This window comes from Medicago sativa, chromosome 8, assembly GCF_051527215.1.
Source record: "Medicago sativa cultivar Bolivia chromosome 8, Bolivia_mono, whole genome shotgun sequence".
Lineage (NCBI taxonomy): Eukaryota > Viridiplantae > Streptophyta > Magnoliopsida > Fabales > Fabaceae > Medicago > Medicago sativa.
In genome coordinates, this window is record NC_140756.1 from 52,460,919 (window position 1) to 52,467,827 (window position 6,909).

At 38.8% G+C, this 6,909-nt stretch overlaps 1 non-coding gene across 1 annotated transcript; it reads left to right on the forward strand.

Annotated features, from left to right (window-relative positions):
- Positions 1-6,189: 6,189 nt before the first annotated feature.
- On the forward strand, positions 6,190-6,295 carry LOC146899451 (small nucleolar RNA R71). The gene has a single exon (XR_015024339.1). It is a non-coding gene; the product is annotated as a small nucleolar RNA R71 (small nucleolar RNA).
- The last annotated feature ends 614 nt before the right edge of the window (positions 6,296-6,909 follow it).

Consider the following 6,909-nt stretch of genomic DNA (forward strand, 5'->3'; position numbering starts at 1 on the left):
CTTGGGACTTGGAGTTGTTGCAAGAATCATGTGTAGGTGAGTTCCTAGATAGTTTTCCACCCTTGGGAATTATGTGTTTTACTCTTGTAAGATAATATGAATTCTAGGGTTTTTAAGTATTAGATTAGTTACCCTTTTCTTGCCATGCTTGCTATGCTTGTGAATACTTGTCTTGAGACTGTTTTACAGGTTTTCTATGTGATAGGCCAAACCGCAAGTGCACGGTCTATCGAAGTAGTAGTAAAAGAGAGTATCGTTCCGCTATGGAGTTGTTCAATTCAATTAACCTTTAGAGAATGATTAGAAGGGAAGAAAGATTATAAAATTGAGAGTTCAGCTGGTTGAAAGTAAATAACAATGATAAAAGAAAGCCTTGGGATTATTGGTTTCATCGTAATGACGAATCCTTCACAAACAAACCCTTAAACTTATAATTTCACGTTAGTCCTAATTTCTAAAGACAAGTTTCTCTTTGGCCTATCACATCTCCTTTCGGTCTCGTTGAGTGTGTTCCTCCAACAACCACACCTATTTTCATGGGTGATTGCCTTTGGAATCCTTGAAGCTCGAAACTTTATGTGTCTCAAGGTTTGCTAGACTATTTTCATGTTTCGCAATCCTTGTCTAGATTCACTTGTTCGAATATCAAAACTCCACTTTCGTTTTATGAATTGATATTTGGGATAATGGATTAACAATTATCAAACCCTCCACTTTCGCTTCTATAGTTTGATAATGGTTAATTCGTGTTATAACGGTGAATCTAGATTAGAAATTAGGGTTACATAAAATTAAGGTTTAATGGCTTGGTTTGATCCGGATTGTGTCATTAGACTTATCCAACAATCCCAAGACAAAGAAGTCTACTCGCTCATGCTCATCGTAGACATAGAGAAGAAGAGAGAAAGCATAAAATAAATAACAAGAAAGTAAAGAAATAAAAGAACTTTATTAAGAAAACAATTGTCACTATTGAATTCCAAGAAAATAAAGATGAATATTTGTGATGGGAGGCTACTCTATTTATAGTTTACAATCGACTTAAAATCTAAGCAACTACAAGGACTTTTTGGTAAAACTAAAACAAAGTAGCTTGGGCCTTAAGCAAAAGCAGCAAAAATGCCACATGTTGGCACCGGCCGTGCCAAGCTTCGACTTGGGGAATATATTTTTGTTCCCGGATCTTTCTTATTTTCACTCCGAATCAGCTCCGTACTCCTTTCTTTTGCTCCAAGACTTCTTCCACCCAATATTCATTCCTGAAATATAAAAATATGCAATTGAAGTAAAATAGCTCAAAAAGGAAACAATATTAAAATTAAATAAAACCAAATCTAAATAAAACAAAACTAAATAATATATAAAAACTAGCTAAATAATGACTCATCAAACTCCCCCACACTTCTGAATCTTTGCTTGTCCTCAAGCAAAAGGCAATAGACATAGTAGCAACAAAATGATTTAACATGGCAACACAATTGAAAACTCATGTCTCCCTTAAGGTTTTGTTCCAATGTACACTAATCACAATTTCAAGTATTCCTTGTGAACCTACTCAACCCAACAACAAGTCTTAAGTGAGTGTGTGTGTGTGCAGTCCAACCCTTTTATTGCTCCCGTATAAGACAGATATTATGAGGAACATGTTCTATCCTTAATACTAAAGTAACCAAGAAAAGTCCTTTCTTCATTTCGTATAAGAGAGATGGAAATTTAATTAGAATTAAATTAACAATTTAAGCACAAGGGGCTGCAGATTGCTTAGGGGCTATCTATTCTCATAGGAAGTCTTTATGGAGAGGGTGTCCTTTCCCCTTAGATTCAAAATCACCCTAAGTAAAGTGCTGCAAAATTTTTAATCATCCCCGCGTAGGAAGTCTTTATGGAGAGGGTGTCCTTTCCCCCTAGCTTTGATGAATCTATTTCCTCCTTTGAGGGATTTGGAACTTAAGTTCAATTAGGAGTCACCACCACATTCGGGAAATCGTAGAGAGGGTGTCCTTTCCTCCACATGTTGGTGTCATTCTCCCTCCCCATTTTAGTTTAACACATTATAACAATAAAACACACTATTTCCCAAACAAACTTATACTACTTTTACTCTAAAGAATTTTAAGGGTCTAAGTTACCATTAAAGCTAGAACGTGTTCCTTAAAATACCTACTCATACACTTACTCAAAGATTGCAACCGAGTGCTTTTCTCATTGGAGGATTTTTCACAATAAAACAAGATGTGGGTATAGCAAGAACACTAAAAACACAAGAAATCACTTTCATGTACAAGAAACAACCTTTTAAGAAGAGACAACAAAAATTTTATGACATAATTTCCAGTAAAAACAAGCTAATTAATCATGCCTTTCGCTATAAAAACAAAACAAAAGAATAAAGTTCAAGGGAGTTTGGAAACACCACGACTCTAGACACTTTATTAGGCTCCCCCACACTTAGGAGAAGCATTGTCCTCAATGATTCAAAAGAAAAGCTAAATTAAAAGAAAAGAAGGAGAAGAAGAAGAAGAAGGAGTAGAAGAAGGAGAAGAAGAAGGAGAGAAGAGATAAGGGAAGAGAGGAAGAGGAAAGCTCACAATTGATCATTGAGGTCCATAAGGAGGACCTTGGAGATGGAAGTGGTGCATCATCCTCCGGAGCATCTCATTGTTTTCTTCTGTCATGCGGTTGCCCCTTTGGACATCATTTCTTAGGCCCAAAAGTTCAACACCTTGCCTTTGTTGCTCGGTGCTTATCCTCTCAACCTCGGTTTGCATCCATGCTCATCTTTCATTGTCATTTAGCTCTCCGGCTTCTTGGTCATGGTGCTCTCCCTCATGGTGCAAGTTAGCACCTTCTCCTTCATCAAGATTTTGTGCCTCATGTACCTAGACATTATCAACATACAACAGATTTTCTTCCACCTCGGTGTTAGTCCGAGATGGGTTAGGAAGCAAAAATAGAATAGGTACATTGAGTTTAAGGGCATATTGCAATGGTGGACGATGCTTAATGAAGTTCATAGAGATTAGCGTCTCTATGTTAAGCCTATTGTTTCCCTCAATTAGATTTATCCCCTCATCCTCACTTACTCCAAACTTCCTTGCAATGAATGTAATAACACGACCCACCACTATATCGGCTATATGATTAGGCTTAGTTCCTATGGAGGAAAGGTAGTCAAGCATGTAAAAACAAGTATTCACGGGATTATTATTAAGCATAGCCCAAAGCATGAAGAGTTCATCCGTCTTACATGTTCCTACTTCCTTCCTACCCCAAATGGTACAATCCATTACTCTTTGAAGGTACCTAAGCACCGGGTTATGAATGTTACTAGCCTTGTTGGAATGTGAAACATATTGTCTTAAACTAGTGATGTGTTTCCAAAAGCTAGCGAGGTCATAGTATTCCAGCTTTAGAGCTTGATTCCAAGAGTCATGGATGAACCCCGCATTTGCGAAGCCCATTTCATTGCAAAAATTTTCAAGGGACATCTCGTAATCAATATTCAAAAATCCGGAAGGAGACTACTTATGATCGGGCTCATCGAAATTCAACTTATCTTTCTTAAATTGGATAGAACTTAAAAACTTGTAAGTGAAGTTCTCATACCCCCTCATAGGTCTAAGCATCTCACCCCATCCTAACCTATTCGGCAGTTCAAAAACACCGTCCCTAATCTCTAAGACATTCAAAGTATGAGAATCGGGGTACCTACAAGGATGTAAAGGTTTAGAGATGAGAACTTTATACCTAGCCTCTTGGGTGTCATCTTTGAAGACTATGCCATGATTCTTAGCCGGTGCTTGTTTCTTTTGTGGAGGTCCTCCGAAGAGCTTGCTGGTTCTTTTCCACTCCTCCTTGAAGCCATTTGACCTTGACCTTGGGTTGACGTTGTGTTTTGGTGAAGGTTAGGGTTTGGAAAGAATTTTGGTGGAAAAGGTTGGTTTAGGTTTGGGGTTTGTGTTTTAGTAAGGTTTATGAGTTTAGGTGTGGAGATTGGTTAATAATTTGTGGTTTTTAGGTTAGGCTTAAGGGAATAAGGGTTTGGTGAATTATGGTTTTGGGTGGATGAAAGTTGTTTTTGATTGATGGGGTTTGTTTAGAATGAAGTTTAGAATAATTTGGTGAAGAATTGAGTGAATTGGTGAAGTTTTGAGGGAGATATGAAGGTATGAAGATGGATGGTTATGGATGTTTTAAAGAGAAGTTTGAGAGATGAGAGAGGTTTGTGGTTTAGAATGAGGAGGAAGAAAGAAAATTTAGAAGTTATAGGCTGCAAGATATCGGGCACGGCCGTGCCACATATTGGCACGGGTCGTGCCAAGTTTCGGAGTTGGCATGTTAGGCTTACAAAGTCCGGCACGACCGTGCCGGCCCGGGAGCACGGGCCGTGCCATCCTTCTCGGACATATGGGCTTCAAAATTTTCAACTTTCTCGAATCATACTCGGACAATTACCTACAAAACACTTAAAACAACGGAAAACAAAAAAAATAAAGCAATTAAATGCATGGGTTGCCTCCCACGAAGCGCTCTTTTAGTGTCATTAGCTTGACGGTTTGAAAGAGTCCTTAGAATGGATCAAAGAGATCATGTTGTGTAGATGACGCTATAAAGCGTTCTTTCACATCACGATCTTTAAGCAACGCACAAGAGTAAAGAGTGGGACCTTTCATAACATTTTTCAACTCAAATCCTACCATTTTATCACTCACTTGAAAGACAATCCTACCATTTTGAACATCAACTAGAGCTCCCGCAAGCCGCGAGGAAAGGTCTACCTAGGATTATAAGGACGTCATCGTCCTCTTCAAAGTCAACTACCACAAAATCAGCCGGGATGTATATCCCTTCTATCTTAACAGGTATGTCGTCAACAAAACCAACTAAATTTCTAGTAGAACGATCGCCTAACTTCAAGACCGGCTCGCAAGATTTCAACTCTCATATCCCCATCCTCTTAAAGAGGGACAAAGGCAACAAACTAACACTAGCTCCTAAGTCACACAAGGCTTTGTCAACGGTCTCACTCCCAATCATATAAGGTATGGCAAAACTACTCGGATCTCTAAGCTTAGGGGGTGTCTTTTGGATAATTGCACTACTATCCTTAGCTAAAGTTATCGTCTCACTATGCTCTATAGCCCTTTTCTTTGAAAAATTTCTTTTAAAAACTTAGCATATAGAGGCATTCGAGACAAAGCTTCCGCAAAATGAATTTTAATATAAATTTTCTTAAGGATGTTGACAAATTTATTAAATTGACCCTCCGAGTTGAGCTTAGCAAGTTTAAAAGGGGAAGGAGCTTGGGTCTCATCAAGCGGTTTCTCACCTTCTACCTCAGTTTTCTCACCTAAAAGCTTGACATTTTCTTTTTCAATGTTTTTAACCTTAGCAATAGTTTCTCCTAACTTACTACCCTCAACATAAATAGCATTAACATGGGCTTTAGGTTGGCTTCGGTTTGACCAGGAAAAACTCCCGTTGTTTGAGAAAGAGTAGCCACTTGCCGAGCCACTTGGGAGATTTGGGTTTCAAGCATTTTAGAATGAGTAGCAATAAAATCAACTTTGGTATTGAGTTTGGAAAGAGAATCGGTCGAAATTCGGTTTGGTTCTTAAGTTCTTGAAGTTATTTAGATTGATTTGCAATAGAGTTTTCCAATAAAATTTCCAAATTAGATTTCGAACGACTCTACAGGTTGATTGCATATCCAGGTGGTGCTACTTGTCCATAGGGATTTTGAGTATTTTATAAAAGTTTTGGTTTTGCCTCATCCCTTGGTTGTATTGAGCGTAGTTCATTTGCTCAACACCATTAATAGCACTACCTAGTTGGCAATCAACACCAACATGACCATATACCACAGATTTCACAAGAAGGAGATGCGTAGTAGAAGCGATAGCACTAACATTTAGTTTATCAAATTTTTGAGTTAGTGCATCAAGCTTAGCAGCAAGGTGATCATAGTTAGAGACTTCATACATACCTGCCTCCTTTTTGGAGTGTGAAGAGTTGGTGATGGCTCTCTCGTCGGTCCATTTGTAATGATTTTGAGCCATATCTTCAATCAAGGCATATGCCTCCGTGTATTTCTTGTTCATTAGAGCTCCACCCGCAAACCGCATCAATAGACATCTTAGTGGTATAAGACAGCCATTATAAAAAGTGTGGACTATGAGCCACTTCTCTAGACCATGGTGGGGACAAAGTCTAAGCATTTCCTTGAAACGCTCCCACGCATCATAAAGAGACTCCCCATCCTTTTGATTGAACCATGTGATTTGGTCCTTAGTTTAGCAGTTTTAGAGGGGGAAAGAACCGGGCAAGGAATGCTTGCCTCATTTGATCCCATGAAGTAATGGAACCGACTTCAAGGAAATGGAACTAAGCGTTGGCTCTATCCCTTAAGGAAAAGGGAAAGAGATGAAGTCTTACGGCCTCTTGGTTCTCCTTTATGGTTCCACTAATTCTTAGGAAAACAGAGATGTGAAGATTGGGATCCTCGGGGGGATGCCGAAAACCGATTTTGCCGCACCAAGTTAATAGCTTGTGGCTCAGCCGTAGACAGTGTTGCATACTCTTTGAGAGTGCGATTATCCATGGTGGTATTATTTCGTGCGTCGCTCTTTCTTTTATGTAAAAACCTTTCGATCTCGGAATGAATACCACTCGATTTTCGGTTTTTCGCATAAAAATTTGAGAACCCAAGAAGTTAACGAGTGACAGAGAGAAAAGAAAAGAGAAGAGTAGAAAAAGAAAAAGAAAAAGAAGAGAATTCTAATCACTAAGAAAAAGTTAATTAAATTAGTTAACTCCCCGGCAACGGCGCCAAAAACTTGATAGGCCAAACCGCAAGTGCACGGTCTATCGAAGTAGTAGTAAAAGAGAGTATCGTTCGCTAGGGAGTTG